Raw genomic sequence first — 15,961 nt, 5'->3', positions numbered from 1 at the left:
ATTTTGCCTGAAATTTGGATTAAAAAAATATATATTAGTAGAGATAGGGCAATGTTGGGAATAATTTTAGATAGGCATTTTTTATCAGTGAATTTATCTTTGGGCAGTGTATAGTATCAGAGTGGAAGTAGGAATATAAAAAAGTGTATGTGATTTAACGTAAGTAAATTCATAATTATACAAGAGAAGCCTAACTCCATCCATAACTATAACAGAGAAGTCTCTCTAAATCTATAACTACTACAGAGGGATAGTATATATCTATCAGAAAAAGTTTACCATATTAACTTATAGTGCACAATATACTTCAGTTTTAAAAATAAAAACTTACCTTTAGAAAGAAGTTGAAGGAATTAGTGAAAATATTATTGAAATGTACAGCAAGAAGTAGTAGTCAAAATGGCTGTGTTTTCTTCTCTTCCTTTATATATATTCAGGTATATAACCAATGAAATGTCAGGTAAAAAAAATAGAAAATGAAAGTAAAATTTTCATTGGTTGTCAATTCCAACACTTCAGATGTGTTTTGTGAAGTAATTTACCTCAGGGTATTTAGAGAGGTCTACAGGCTAAATGACTAAATGGAATTCCAATCAAATTTGTGAAAATGGTAGGGATTGGTATGTAGTATGAGCTAATCTATATTTGGTGAAATTGTCTCCAGTGGCTTTTCTGTGAACTACTTTCCCACCTTTTTTGATGGTGCGCTTCCCAGAGAGCGACCCGGTACGCGAACCGTTGAGCGCCCCGGTTCGCGAACCTTAAGCGTTCCGGGAGTCCACCATTTTGTGTTTCGGTCGAATTAAGATACAAGATGGAGGGCAAATAATGTTCAGAATGGGTAGAAGGGGGCACGGTAGAGTTATGTTGACCCCCTAGGTTTTCTGAGGGTGGGTGAGGAGGCTTATATGTGCGAAAAAAAAACATTTTTAAAAAAAAATTCGCGAGGTTAGCTCCCGGTTCGCGTACCGGGTAGCGCCCCAGGGAGCGTACTTTGTTGGAAATTAGTGAAAAATGTTAGAGTAAAATAATAATTGTGAGTGATCAGATGTAGGGTAGCTCTGAGAAGAGCTTTTGGGTTTATGGTACATTTAGGTACTTATAAGTAGGTACCAATGCACATTCTTAAATTCAGAGTGAAAACTCTGTTTCCCTCATCTGAGAAGTGAACTCCATCTCCTCTGTAGATATCTTGCATGTAGTAACGCAAGTTATTGTTGTACAGGGAGCCCATTCCATGGTCTCTCATGTAAGCTGAAACAGATTTGTTTACATGCTTCCTCGACTTCTCAATTTGTGGACAAAATTGGTTTGACCACCTCCATTTCTGTCTTTGGCATATATTTGAATATACCAAGGCAGTCTGAGGAAAAAGTGCCATTAATTGCTCAAAGGTGTCCTTTAAAAGCATTTCCAGACCTACACCAGTCAAAGTGCCCAAGTCATTACCTCCACAGTGCACAATTAACAGGTCAGGTTTGGGCAAATGCATAAAGGTTTTCACCAATGGTATCAATTGGTGACATTTTAATCCTCTGTGGCCAAACCACTTAATTTCCACATCTTGTAAATTGAGGTTAGGTAATTTCCTGTTTTCAACGTACCTTTGAGCCCAGTGAATATAACTATGTCCAACAATCCAGACAGAAAACATGGTGAGAGAAGGTTCTCCTGCAGTCAGATGAAGTGTGGCAATGAAATGGCAGTTGAAAAAATGAGAGTTTAAAATGAAAAAAACTGTGGAGTTTCTGTGTTCATGAAGCAGTAACAGTGATTGGTGGATTTTGATTGCTGAAAACAGAAAGTTAGGGTGCACGGATGTGTTCTTTGAAAGATGTATTTTGAATGGTCAATAAAAAATCATTAAATGAAAGAATGCACTGGATATGCAGGTGCACTGAGAGTTCAGAGTTCAATTGCAACAAAGTTGTGTGAACTTGCAAACACCAGAAGTCTTCCAAGAGGTGGTTGCCATGCAGAAAAGACAGAAAGGGCAGAGGGGGGAAGGGTTTTCATTTGAAAAAAAGTGAGGGAAGAGTTTTGATTGGGTGACATGAGAAATATGTGTGAAGAATTACAGCATTTCTGTGCTTTTGATAGCTGCAGACTCTGGAGTGCATACCTTTTGCTCTGCTGAAGACAAATTGGTGTGTTTCTGAGACTGTTTTCAAACTCAAAGTATTTGCTAAGGTGAGAAAATATTTCTTTAATTTAGATAGAGAATAGTGTGCTTTAAGGAGAAAATTATGAATTATGTGGCGCAAATTGCTTGTAAATATGCTCCCACCTGTGCATGGAAAATTTAGATTTTGAATGTTTGTGTTACATAGCCATGTTAAAAGTGACCCAACCATGCAGGAAAGGCAATCAAAAAACGCTTTTATGTGTCTTAAGGACATTTTAAGTAATTTTCCCATGTGCAGTGTTTTGAAATTATGATTTGAAAATCGTTTTTGAGGTAAAGGAATTGTTTTTAAATTTATGACAAGGACATAATGGTGTATGCTTCTTTATAAGGCAATTGACTGTCCCTGATGTTATTTTTCCCATTTTAATGTAAGACTTTTCTCTGTGGCGCAAATTGCTTGTAAATATGCTCCCACCTGTGCATGGTAAATTTAGATTTTAAATGTTTGTGTTACATAGCCATGTTAAAAGTGACCCAACCATGCTGGAAAGGCAATCAAAAAACGCTTTCATGTGTCTTAAGGACATTTTAAGTCATTTTCCCATGTGCAGTGTTTTGAAATTATGATTTGAAAATCGTTTTTGGGGAAAAGGAATTGTTTTTAAATTTATGACAAGGACATAATGGTGTATGCTTCTTTATAAGGCAATTGACTGTCCCTGATGTTATTTTTCCCATTTTAGTGTAAGACCTTTGTCTGTGGCGCAAATTGCTTGTAAATATGCTCCCACCTGTGCATGGCAAATTTAGATTTTGAATGTTTGTGTTACATAGCCATGTTAAAAGTGATACAAACATGCTGCAAAGGCAATCAAAAAACGCTTTTATGTGTCTTAAGGACATTTTAAGTAATTTTCCCATGTGCAGTGTTTTGAAATTATGATTTGAAAATCGTTTTTGAGGTAAAGGAATGTTGTTAAAATTTATGTGCGCCATATGCCCCCAAATTTCTTTTTCAGGGGTGCAGCAGGGTGTTATTGAGACACCCCTGCAGCTTTGGAAAAATTCCTAATTTGCGATGAGCAAATTGTTAATCGCAAATTGCACCTTAATTTATATGAGCCTCCTAGCCCATGGAAATGAATGGGTAATTTGCAATTAGCAATTTGCTCATCGCAAATTTGGAATGGTAAAGAATCGCTATTTATTCCTTAAAATTCGCTATTTTGGAAATGCAAAATAGTTATATGATACATATGGCGGTTGATGTCTAAGAAGATAAGAAGCTTAGGGATACATTTATGATGACTGGTGCAATGAAGTTGACATCACTTACTTCATTGGTAGAGCTTTACATGTATTATGTCCTCTGTATTCTTCATCAAGCGTAACTTTAATCTGCAATCCTGAGTAGGCCTCACCTTAAACAAACCTCTGGATAGGCCACATCTTATTGTCATCCTGAATTAATCATTTAAAATGCTAGGGACAGATTTATGATAGGTGTATGCCTCTTTTGCGCCACTTAGAAAACACTGTCCATGGGGAAATGACTTAAAATGTCCTTAAGACACATGAATGTGTTTTTTAAAACGTTTGCAATTTTTTTGGGTCACTTTTAACATGGTTATGTGACTCAAACAGTCAAAATCTAAATTCGCCATGCTCAGGTGGGAGCATATTTACAAGGAATGTGCTCCATGGGGAAAGGTCTTGTAATGTAATATGGGAAAAATGACATCAGAGACACTGAAATGCCTTATAGAGAAGCATACACCATTATGTCCTTGTCATAAATTTGCAAACCATTACTTTTCCCCAAAAACGATTTTCAAATCATAATTTCAAAACACTGCACATATGGAAATGACTTAAAATGTCCTTAATTCAAAATTTGCTATTCCTTATTTTGCGATTGCACTGAAGGATTTGCAAATTTTACGATTCCTTAAATGCAATGTATCAAACAAAAAATATGTAAAAAATGATATTAAGGATTTGGAAACTACCACCAACTTCTAGTTTGTGGTAATTTGCGAATTCTTTTCAAAAAGCATTTTTTTCTAAAAAACAAAAGGTCCCATATGACGCCCATACATGTCCTTAGGGCATGTATGTGTGCCATATGCCCCCAAATTTCTTTTTCAGGGGTGCAGCAGGGTGTTCTTGAGATACCCCTGCACGCTTGAAAAAAATTCCTATTTTGTGATGAGCTAATTGCTAATCGAAAATTGCAACCTTCATTCCTATGAGCCTCCTAGCCCATGGAAATGAATGGGTAATTTGCAATTAGCAATTTGCTCATTGCAAATTAGGAATGGTAAAGAATTGCTATTTATTCCTTAAAATTTGCTATTTAGGAAATGCAAAATAGTTTGATGGTACATATGGTGGTTCATCTGTAACAAGATAAGAAGCTTAGGGATACATTTATGATGACTGGTGCAATAAAGTGGACATTACTTACTTCATTGGTAGGCCTTTACATGTATTATCTCCTCTGTATTCTTCATCAAGCGTAACTTTAATCTGCAATCCTGAGTAGGCCTCAACTTAAACAAACCTTTGGATAGGCCACACCTTATTGTCATCCTGGATTAATCATTTAAAATGCTAGGGACAGATTTATGATAGGTGTATGCCTCTTTTCTGCCACTGTGCGTCACTTTTATGATGCAGCGGTGGTGGAAAAGATTTGCTATGAGGCGACAACATTACAAATTGATGCATTTAGGCAGATATGTCATGGTGTAAAAAAAACGTACCACATGAAACCGATGCAGCAGTGATGCAAAAGATGCACCATGTCGCAAGACAGGCCTCACTTGGGGCCATATGTATCAAGCTAATTAGCATTCGCAAAGATCAAAATTCTACGAATTTCGGCCTTTGCAAATGTAAATTAGACAAATGGTATGTATCAAACAAGTTTGATGCAAAATAAGGAGTAGCAAAATTTGCTATTCCTTATTTTGCAATTGCACTGAAGGATTTGCAAATTTTGTGACTACTTAAATGCAATGTATCAAACAAAAAATATGTAAAAATGACATTAAGGATTTGGAAACTATTGTGGTAAATTGGTGGTAATTTGTGAATTCTTTTCAAAAAGCTTTTTTTAAAAAAAACAAAAGGTCCCATATGACGCCAACACATGCCCTTAGGGCATGTATGTGTGCCATATGCCCCCAAATTTCTTTTTCAGGGGTGCAGCAGGGTGTTCTTGAGACACCCCTGCACCCTTGGAAAAATTCCTAATTTGTGATGAGCAAATTGCTAATTGCAAATTAAACCTTCATTCCTATGAGCCTCCTAGCCCATGGAAATGAATGGGTAACTTGCAATTAGCAATTTGCTCATTGCAAATTAGGAATGGTAAAGAATCGCTATTTATTCCTTAAAATTCGCTATTTAGGAAATGCAAAATATTTTGAAGATCACTGTTATTGTTTTACTGTTTGGTAATAATGGTTAATAACATTTTTTAATATATTTTACCACAGATTCAACTGCAGATTATTTCAAGATTTCACCATGCCTACAATAGAAAGACAGAGAAAGGCTGCAAAACGTCAAAGACAGCAGGTGAAAAAAAATAAGCAGCAGTCCTCTAAGAAAAAGATTTGTCAAGTCACGAAGAAAGCACCGGGTAAGAGCACAAAACAATTCATAAGAAATATGTGTAGTAAAAAAAATATTACTACAGAAAATGTTTCAGTCCATAAAACGAGAAGGAAATCAAATGGAAAGGAAAGACCAATGAAAAATGTTACTGCTAGAGCAAGAGATAACTCTGTGCATGATAGTAGAAGGAAACAACAGTTTAGGGAGATTCGTAAACGAATGTTCCGCAACAGGATAATTGGCAATTTGTTAAAAAATATTAAGAAACGTCAACAGAAACTGGTTTTTTATAAGAGAAAAAAAAAAGTTGAGAAAGTTATTGATCAGGCATTTGAAATTAAACGTAAGTTATTTATTTTGATAATCAATAGAATTAGGAAGCTAAACAAGGCAATTTATGATTTCAAAAGAAATAGTAGATGGAAGAGAATAGTTAATCGTAGTAATTTTTGTGAAGTTTTTTCTGGAGTATGGATGCATAGTTCAAGCTGTGAGGCATTTTTTAATGAGGAGAGTTATTTCCAGGATAATGATTTGGTGCATGCAGTTGACACCAGTGGTCGTGCTTATGAAGTGAAAGATGGTTGTCCAGTTGAAAAAGAAAAACTTTTGACAACAGAGGCAGAAGAGGTGTTAGGTAATGAGGTTTTAGGAAGACGTGCTAAGGGTCCTGTGTACACCTGGAAGTGTAGTAGTATTTGCAGTGTGCGACAGGATTCCATCAATTTGCTTTGTGATTTTGTACGGTCATTTAATAAGAAAAGTTTGAAGCAGAAAATAAGGTTGTTGCAAGAATTAGATCCTTGCAGAGTGAGAGAAGTGACAGGTTTGCATGGTCATTCACTGGCTTGTCTTTCCAGGAGAGTATGCCAGAGTGTTTTTCATCATTTCAGGATGCTAGCAGTGCATCATAATAAAGTGAGGAAATTAGTTAGAATGTTGTATTATGCTAAGAGTCCAGCAATTATGCTTAAAAAATTATGCGCTGCTCTTTTGCATGGTTCTGAAATAGATGTGAAGAATATATGTGAAGAAATTGAGTTTTGTTACTTTGGAAGTAAAGAGGAGAATGTTGAAATTGAGCAAGAAGAAGAGGGTCATGTGGAAGATAGTGTACAGGTTTCCAGTACAGATAATTTCCAGAGGGAAATTGCGACATTTGAGGTGAAATCAAGTGAGAGGCCTAATTTCACTTGTGTGTGTTGTCGACGCACTTATTATAAGAATCAGACTAAGTTAGTGGATTTATATGCAAAAAGTGAAAGGGAAAATAATAGTGAATGGAAGGATTTTGCAACATACTTGATGGTAGAAAATTGTTTTGATTTGGGATTGGATCAACGTGTGTGTACTTATTGTTGTTGCAAATTAAATCAAAACCAGATGCCTGCTAGAGCAGTTCATAATAATCTGGAATTGGTTGAGATTCCTTCTGAATTGAAGGATTTAAATACTTATGAATCTATTTTGATTCAAAGTATCCATCCCTTTCAGGCTATTGTAAGAATGGAGCCAAAGACAGGGAAATTGCCTCCATCAGATTTACAGAGAGGATTAAAGGGAAGAGTTGTTTATTTGCCTCTAGATTTGAAGAAAAACATTAACACAATTGGAGTAGAAAAAGTGGAAGAGGAACCTCTGGTTATCTTAGTTGATGGGGTTCCGACAAAGAATAAGAAAATATGGCAAGATTTAGTAGATGTTAGGAAAGTTAAAAAGGCAACATTGTATTTGAAAAAAAATAATAAATACTATAAGAATGTATATGTTGCAGAAGAGGAAGTAAGTGAGGAAGAGGATAGCGATTTGTGTGCTGGTCAAATTGAGAAAGTAGAACCCTCTACTAGTGAAGAAATATATGAACATTATAGTGTTCATCCTTTGCATTCCAAGGAAGTCATGGGGAATGCTATTGAGTTGTTTCAAATGAAACAAGCCAAAGGGAGTCCCATTAGTGTTTGGGAGGAAAGTTTGGAAGCTCGGTGTTTCCCACAGCTTTTTCCAACAGGTCAGGGAGGAAGATATGATGAGCGACCTCATCAAATTCCTGCTTCTGAATACCGGACTTTGCGATTGTATGCAGGAGATGCTAGGTTTCGACAATGCATTCCTTATTTGTTTCATCTCCTGTTTGAAAGCGATCTGTCTGGACTGTCATATGCAGTGAACCACATCTTGAAAAGTGGTATACACATGCAAAACATCTCGGCAAGTGACTTTATGGATAAAGTCAATGTCCAAGACAGTATTTTGGATTCTCACCTGATTAATCTCATGGCGTGTCAGCGTGGTACTAATGAGTACTGGTACCGTCGTCATGGTGATTTAAAATGTATGCTGAGGAACTTAGGTACTCCCACATGGTTCCTCACTCTGAGCTGTGCCGAGTATGGCTGGGAAGACTTACTTGAATTTCTACGAGAGGCAAATGCTAACGTAGATAACATCGAATTCAAGACACCCGGAGAACTGTGCTCTTTGGATCCAGTCAATGTATGTAGGTACTTCAATCATAGATTTGAAGCTATGATGTCTTTCATCATGAATAAGAAGAATCCACCTCTTGGAGAGGTGTTGGATTTCTTCTGGAGAAAGGAGTACCAAGCAAGAGGTGCTCCTCATATACATATGTTGCTGTGGATCAAGGATGCACCTAAATTTGGAACGGATCCAGAAGACTCAGTGATGAGTTTCATCCAACAGTATTCTACGTGTGCTGTTCCAAACGCAAAGGAGAAGAAAAGCCTAAGAGAAAAAGTTCTGCATTTCCAAAGCCATCGATGTGGAAAGTACTGCCGTCGTAAATTCCGAAACAAGGACAAGTTCTACACTAAATGTCGTTTCGGCTTTCCACGACCGGTGATTTCTAAAGGAAGAGTAAACAGTTTGATGTCTTCGCTGCGACACAATGTCATGAAGAAATCACCTAAAAACACTTACAATTTGAAGAGGAACGAAGAGTCCAAGTACATCAACGACTACAACCCGGTGATTTTGTCCATGTGGAATGCTAACATGGATATACAGTTTGTGGCTGATAACTGTATGGCTGTGGCTCGGTATGTGACGTCTTACATCACCAAAAAAGAGAAGACAGAATTGAAGGATATGTGGGAGGACATTTCCCATGAAAAGAGCCTCAGCAAGAAGTTGTACAGTTTCAGTCTGAAGATGTTGTCGCATCGAGAAATCGGAGCGTACGAATGTTCTGACCGGTTGTCTTCAGCAAGTCTCTATGCCAAGTCCAGGAGTATTATTTGGGCGAGTCTTGGTCTTGCAGCAACGCGTAATCGAGTTCTCAAACCTGTGCGGGAAATTGAGTATTTGGCGGAAAAGGAGCCAAACAGTACCGACATTTTGAAGACAAACATGTTGGATACATATTATCCAAATCGAAGCAGTCACCTCGAGAATGTTTGTCTGTATGAGGTTCTGCAAAATTACATATTCAAGAGGAACATCAAAGAAGATACTGAGAAAGGAGTGTATGCTGTAATAGGAAGTGAGGGATGTCTGGTCAAGCAAAGAAAATGCCACTTGGTAAACCATCGAAAATTGAGTGGCGAATCTCCTGAAAAAAAGGAGTTTTTCTATTTAGCACTTTTGCAACTTTTCAAGCCTTGGCGTGCAGAAGAGGAACTGCTTGGAGATTTCCTCTGTTACGAAGACTCTTTCAATGCCGCCAAGGAGACCATAGAATGTCCTGCTTTTCCCAAATATGTAGAAATGTTGAATGCGGAAATTGAGCAGGAAGCAACGATTGCAGCCGAGATTGCCAGAGACAGTTCTCAGGACAGTCAGAGTTCTGCTTCATTGAGTCAGGATCCACTAGGAGGACCTGTTATCGAAAATGAAGCTGCCACTGCTATGAATGAAGTGGAAAGAGCCATGGCACATGCTCAAGAGGATGCGGTTAACTTAGAAGAGTTGGAAAGACAACTCAACGTTGAGCAGAGGAAAATATATGACGAAGTTACCATGCAAATTGATCATGGATTAAGTCATGATAAGAAAGAGTGCTCATGCACGTCGTTGAAGCCTGTCCGACTGTATGTGAGTGGAGAAGCGGGAACTGGAAAAAGTTTCCTCATTAAAGCAATTTCATGCTATTTGCAGGAAAGGACAGAGTCATCGCTGTCTTGTGTTGTCACTGCTCCAACTGGACTGGCAGCACATAATATTAAAGGGATTACTTTACATCGTTTACTGATGCTGCCAGTGGAGCATGACAACAAATTACAATATCACAAGCTATCTGGAGATGCTTGTTTTGAAGTTTCAAGAATCTTGAGGAAAATGAAACTTCTTATCATTGACGAAGTAAGCATGGTTTCCAATGTCATGCTTGCCTTTGTGCATTTGAGGATGCAAGAAGTTCTCAAAACAGAGTATGATGTGTTATTTGGTGGCAAACACATCATTGTTTTCGGAGATCTTCTGCAGCTGACACCAGTGAAAGGGCAACCTGTGTTCAAAATGCTCACGCATGAAGATACCAGGAAGTGCCTAGGCAGCATTGGCAACGTCAATATATGGTTAAACTTCAATTATGCTGAACTGCATGAAAATATGCGTCAGGCGAAGGATGAAGTTTACAAGACTATTCTACAAGATGTTAGAATTGGAAAAGTGACCGAGCATGGGAAAGAAGCTTTACATGCACGATTACTGTCAAATTTATATCCAGAACAAGATGTTGTGCCTGAGAATATTTTTCAGAAAATTACTGAGAAGAAATCTGGAATATGTTTGATGCCAACTCTTGCAGAATGTGCCAAATTTAACAACAAAATGTTGCATTTAGAAAAGCAAGAGATTGTGAAACTGGAAGCTATTGATAGAGTAGAGCATATGGGATCAACAATTATTTTGTCTGAGAATCTGAAAACAAAACTGGATTCATTAGAGAAGAGTATATCTAAAACTGCAGGTTTTGAAAAGACTCTGAATGTGTGCTTGAACTGCCGTATAATTTTAAGAAGGAATTTACATGTTGAAAGAGGTCTGGTAAATGGATCAATGGGTAATGTTGTTGATTTTGTGAAATACAGAAATAGAGATGGAATTGAATTTTTTAAAATTAAATTTGATGGCATTGAGGAAGTACAGCTAATTGGTCGTTGTTCTGCTAGATTTTTGCTTGTAAAAGACTTATATGTTCGCCGTAAGCAGTTTCCTGTTTGCTTGGCATATGCGGTGACAATCCATAAATCGCAAGGTTTAAGTGTAGACAGTGCATTGGTGAATATTGGCAGTTCTGTGTTCAAGGAGGGTATGGCATATGTGGCATTGTCACGAGTTAGAACTTTATCGGGATTGTACTTGATTGAGTGTGATGTCACAAACATTTGTGCGGATCTAGATTGTGTTAAGGAATACAATAGGTTAAGAAGAGAGTATGCGCCACATTTGCCTCAGTATCCTTTGTTTGAGAAACGTGTGGTAGGCCGGAAACGAAGAAATGAGAACAATACTGGGGAGGTTGTAGCAAAAAGACAAAAAGTCAATGAACCTAAAATTACAAGCAGAAACAAAAAGGATTCTGTTGAAGATGTTGTTGGTTTTCAGTTTGAAAACAGTTCTGGTGTCAACTGCTATGCTAATGTAGTGGTTAATGTTTTGTTTTCTCTAAAAAATGTAAAAGAAGAGATTGTGGTCAATTCTGATCAAAGATTTTGCAGTTTGTTAAATTCTGTGTTAGAGAAATGTAGCACTGATAGAAGAAACATAGAAAGTGTGTCTGAAATTCGAAATCTGTTAGACAGATGTTCAGGCCAAACACAATTCTCTCAAAATATTCAGCAAGATTGTCAGGAGTTTTTAATGTATATGCTTGATGTATTGCATGCTGAAGGTGTAGATGTAGATCACCTGTTTGGGCTTTCTTATCAATGGCAGCATGACTGCGAGAACTGTATGGTATCAAGTACTACTAGTGTAGACTCAGAAAGATTTATATATTTAACTTTGCCAGACAGTAAATCAGTCTCCTTTAATAAGCTAGTAAAAGCAGCTGATCACAACATGGAGTGTAGCCAATGTAAATCTGAAATGATGTCCACATTATTTATACGAACATATGGCCAGTATGTCATTTTAATGTTCCAACGATGTAGGCCTGATGGAACAAAATTGACAACTTTAATAAAAAATTTTGTAGCTTCGCAGTTGTCAATATCAGGAAGGACTTTTGTAACTGCAGCAATTATATATCATGACGGCCCTTCAATAACATCAGGACATTACACAGCTTATTTAAAGTGTAGAAATGGCTGGTCATTCTGCAATGATTCTGTTTTAATTTTCAAAAAAAAATTGCCGTATGACCTTAAAAACTCTTACCTGGTGTTTTTAAAACCAAAATTTTAGGGAAATAATCTCGGGATGTGCTCTGTGGAATTTCAAGAAGTTCTAATGGCTCCTACACAATTTGGCCTTGAGGATAAGTGTAGTTCAGAGACATAACTTCTAACCATAGGACTGGATGTCATGAAGAAATATGTGCACTTTCAATGAGTTCAGAAAAACTGTTTCTTTTTATAAGCTAATTGAAGCAGCCAATCAAAACATGGAGTAGAGGGAATGTAAGTCTGCAATGCTGTCTACTGTTTTACATTGCTTTGTGATTAAAAGTGATGTAGAGAATTAAATAATTGTAGTAGTCATAGAGGTAGTGTAAGTCTGCTTCATAGTAAGCAGTATCAGTGTCATAGGAAATGTAGAACATGACTGAGCAAGAAGGGGAAGATATTACTATTCCAGGATTGTGAAAATTATCTTCAACATTTTAATTCTGAAAGTTGCGGAAATGCCAAATGACGGGATTGGCTTACAAGAAATCCAAGAGTTATAAATGGCTCTGACCAGATTTGGCCTTGTGGAAAATTGTGGTAGAGAGCAAGAAATCATTTATTGCATGTAACGTGTTTTTAAAAACGATGGAGATTTTCTTTCAGAAAGTGGCGGGCTGAAAGTAATAACAGCACAAAAGAGTGTAAGCTGTTCATAGGACATCCTTGGACGTCATGGAAAGTAAGTTAACTTTAAGGAGTTCTGAATTTTGATTTCAGATGTTGTATGGGTTTTGAAAACACAATCATTTTGATTGTGTTTTTTTTTCCCCGCTGTTACATGATGAATACCTTCAAGTCACTGTTTTTAGTGAAATTTGATACATTCTGAGAACAGCAAAAATAAACCATTTAACATGTATAATTAATGTTCCACTTTTTGTACTTATGATATACATTTAGAAATGTGAGGTAGATATGGAGAAACTGAGGCTTCTGTAAGTGTCAAAGTTAATGCTTACAGTGCTGCACTTCTGGGTACTTTTTTTTTTTTGAAAACTGAATAGGCCTCACCTTAAAGAAACCTCTTGAAAGGACACATCTTATTTGTATCCTGAAAGAATCATTTAAAATGTTAGACACAATTTTATGATGGCTTTACATCTTTTTTGCGCTGCTATTGCATCACTATTGTGAGACATCAGCAGTGCAAAAGATGCACCATGTTCCAAAATAGGCCTCACTTCATCAGCATCAAGATACTGTTTGTTTAAAATATATATCTTTAGCATTGTGTAGGGGACGTATAGCAGCAGAGGCTTCTGTAAATCTCAAAGTTTTTGAAAAACTGTTTCTTCTTGAACCTTTTCCCTTGTCTTTTCAAATTTTTAAATACATGTTTTAATATTTTTGAAATGTTTCTTCTCTCTTTTACAGATTGAAAGTATGAAAAAATATTTGAAAAAGTTAACAAGAATAATAAGGTAAATGTTTTCTACTCTTTTAACTCGCAATCCACTGCTGATGATGTCATTGACTATGTCATGAATGATGTAATAAGTGGACATGACTTACTTCATTGGTAGGCCTTCACATGTATTAATGCATACACTGCTGCACTTCTGTGTACTGTTTCATATGCTGAACTACATCTGCACTATGAGATACCTAAGCAAAGGCAACACAGGTGATGTGATTTTGAAATGAGCAAAAGAAACTCCACGTTTTTCAATTACATTACTTGTGTTTTCTAAGTTTACGGATGACATTGTGCAGATGAACTTTAGGTCTGTCTATGGACACAGAAGAGGTCTGGCCGTTGTTCAAGAGTGAAGTGGACATGTTTTACTTCAATGGTAGGCCTTCACATGTATTATCTCCTCTGTATTCTCAAACAAGCATAAATTTGATATGCAACCCTAAGTAGGCCTCATCTTAAACAAAATTTTGGAGAGGACACACCTTATCGTCATACTGAATCAATCATTTAATCTATCACATTTAACATCTATTAGTTCTACTGCTTCATTTCTTTAATCCTTACTTTCCTGCGTTTGCTACTTCTCTCATTCCTTTCTCTATTACTTAATTATTCTACTCCTTCCAGTATTTTTCTCAGTCCCTCTCTTCTCATACTTCTTCATTATTATTCACTCATTGTGTCTCTATTAATGTTACTGTTTCTGAATGATCTCAAAAAAATTTTAAAACAAGAACTGTAAGTATAAGGATAGGAAACAGACATTTATGTTACAAGAAAGACAGCTATAGGAAGTAAAAAAAAGATACTGTTACTTGCAATCCACTGCTGATGATGTCACTGACCATGTCAAGAATGATATAATATGTGACATGATCAGAAGTGGATTGCGGGTAACAGTATGTTTTCTTTACTCCCTGTAGCTGTCTTTCTTTTAACATAACTGTCTGTTTCCTTCCCTTATACTTACTGTTCTTTTTTTAAAAAAAATTTTTTGGTTCGCGTACCGGAGTGCGAACTGGATGCGAACTATAAGAAATAGAGATTGGCAGAGTTTCAAAAATTCTACCAATTTTTTTTATAATGGGGAGGTAGTTCTGAAAAGAACTTTTTTTTTGGTTTTTGTTGTTTTAAATTTTTTTAATTATTTTTCTGAACATTTTTTATATTTTTTTTGTTTTTTCTGAACATTTTGTAATTTTTTTGTTTTTTTGGGGGGGAGGGGGGAAACAAAAATGATTCATTGAGAAGGGCTCAACAGGAGCAACGAAAAAAAGAAGAATTTATTTTTTGGGGCGTTTCGGGCAATCATGATTTCTGATAGCTCTCATTATAAGAATAATGCTTCTTTCTCCGTTGCAAAGTGTTTGGCCGCACCACACGCACACTTGCCTTACTTCCCCCATGTCTATTTGAATGTTCGGGATCACCTCCCTCGCCTCTGGTCCCGATATTTCTTTCACAGCAGATGTTCTCACCATTGCCAGGGGATTTTGTTGTTCATCACGAAGCTGGGCAGCACTATAATTATTTGGGTGCCACCTACTCATATGCCTGTGCATCGTATAATTGCCGAAGCTGTACTTCTTGTCAGTGCCCCTTGACAGTCGATCTTTGCAAATACGGCAAAACACATATCTTGCGTTAACTTTTTTTTGCCCTGCTGGAAATGTAAAAAATTGCCAGATGTAATTTTCTTTTCTATTGTACCTCCTGGGCTCCTCTGGCAAAAACTCAGGCTCTTCCTCCTCTTCCTCCTCTTCTTGATCTTCCTCAAACATTGGTTGAGCAGGTGGTCCTTTCTTCCCTTGAGGAGGTGGGGGTGGTGGTGGGGGAACACTACCTGAAGCAACAATGGAAGCCATTTCTCTATAAAGTAAAAGGGTCTTTCTCTCACCAAGATGAAAGTCAGAGTGAGGAAAGAAGGAGGGGTTTTCATCATTTGGGAAAAGCAAAAGTTCTCAACCAATGAAAAGTGTTATTTTTAGGTCACCTGACCTAGCCTTCCATTATTATGAAACCAAAAGTGAAATGAACCAATGAAAAGTTTTATTACCAAGTCACATGACCTCTCACGCTCATGTTACGCGCTGCGGAACGCTCCCCGGTTAGCTTCCGGTTCGCTGCGCTTCGCGCCCCGGGACACTTCCGGGTGCGCTAACGCGATACGTCACAAGACGCATTACGCGGCAACGCGATACGTCGCGCTTTCGCGACGCGACGCGGATCGCTTCCGGGTCGCTGCGCTTCGCGCCTCGGTCCGCGCCCCGGGGAACTTCCGGGTGCGCTAACGCGATACGTCACAAGACGCATTTCGCGGCAACGCGATACCGTCACTATGTTGATTTCTTACTGGTTCGCGGACCGGGTCGCGGCATCTATTTGAGCTAACGGAAAGCTTCCCGGTTCGCGGACCGGGAGCGAAACAAAAAAAATATT

Source organism: Lissotriton helveticus, chromosome 8, assembly GCF_964261635.1.
Source record: "Lissotriton helveticus chromosome 8, aLisHel1.1, whole genome shotgun sequence".
Classification (NCBI taxonomy): Eukaryota; Metazoa; Chordata; class Amphibia; order Caudata; family Salamandridae; genus Lissotriton; species Lissotriton helveticus.
Note: the sequence above shows the minus strand (reverse complement) of the source record.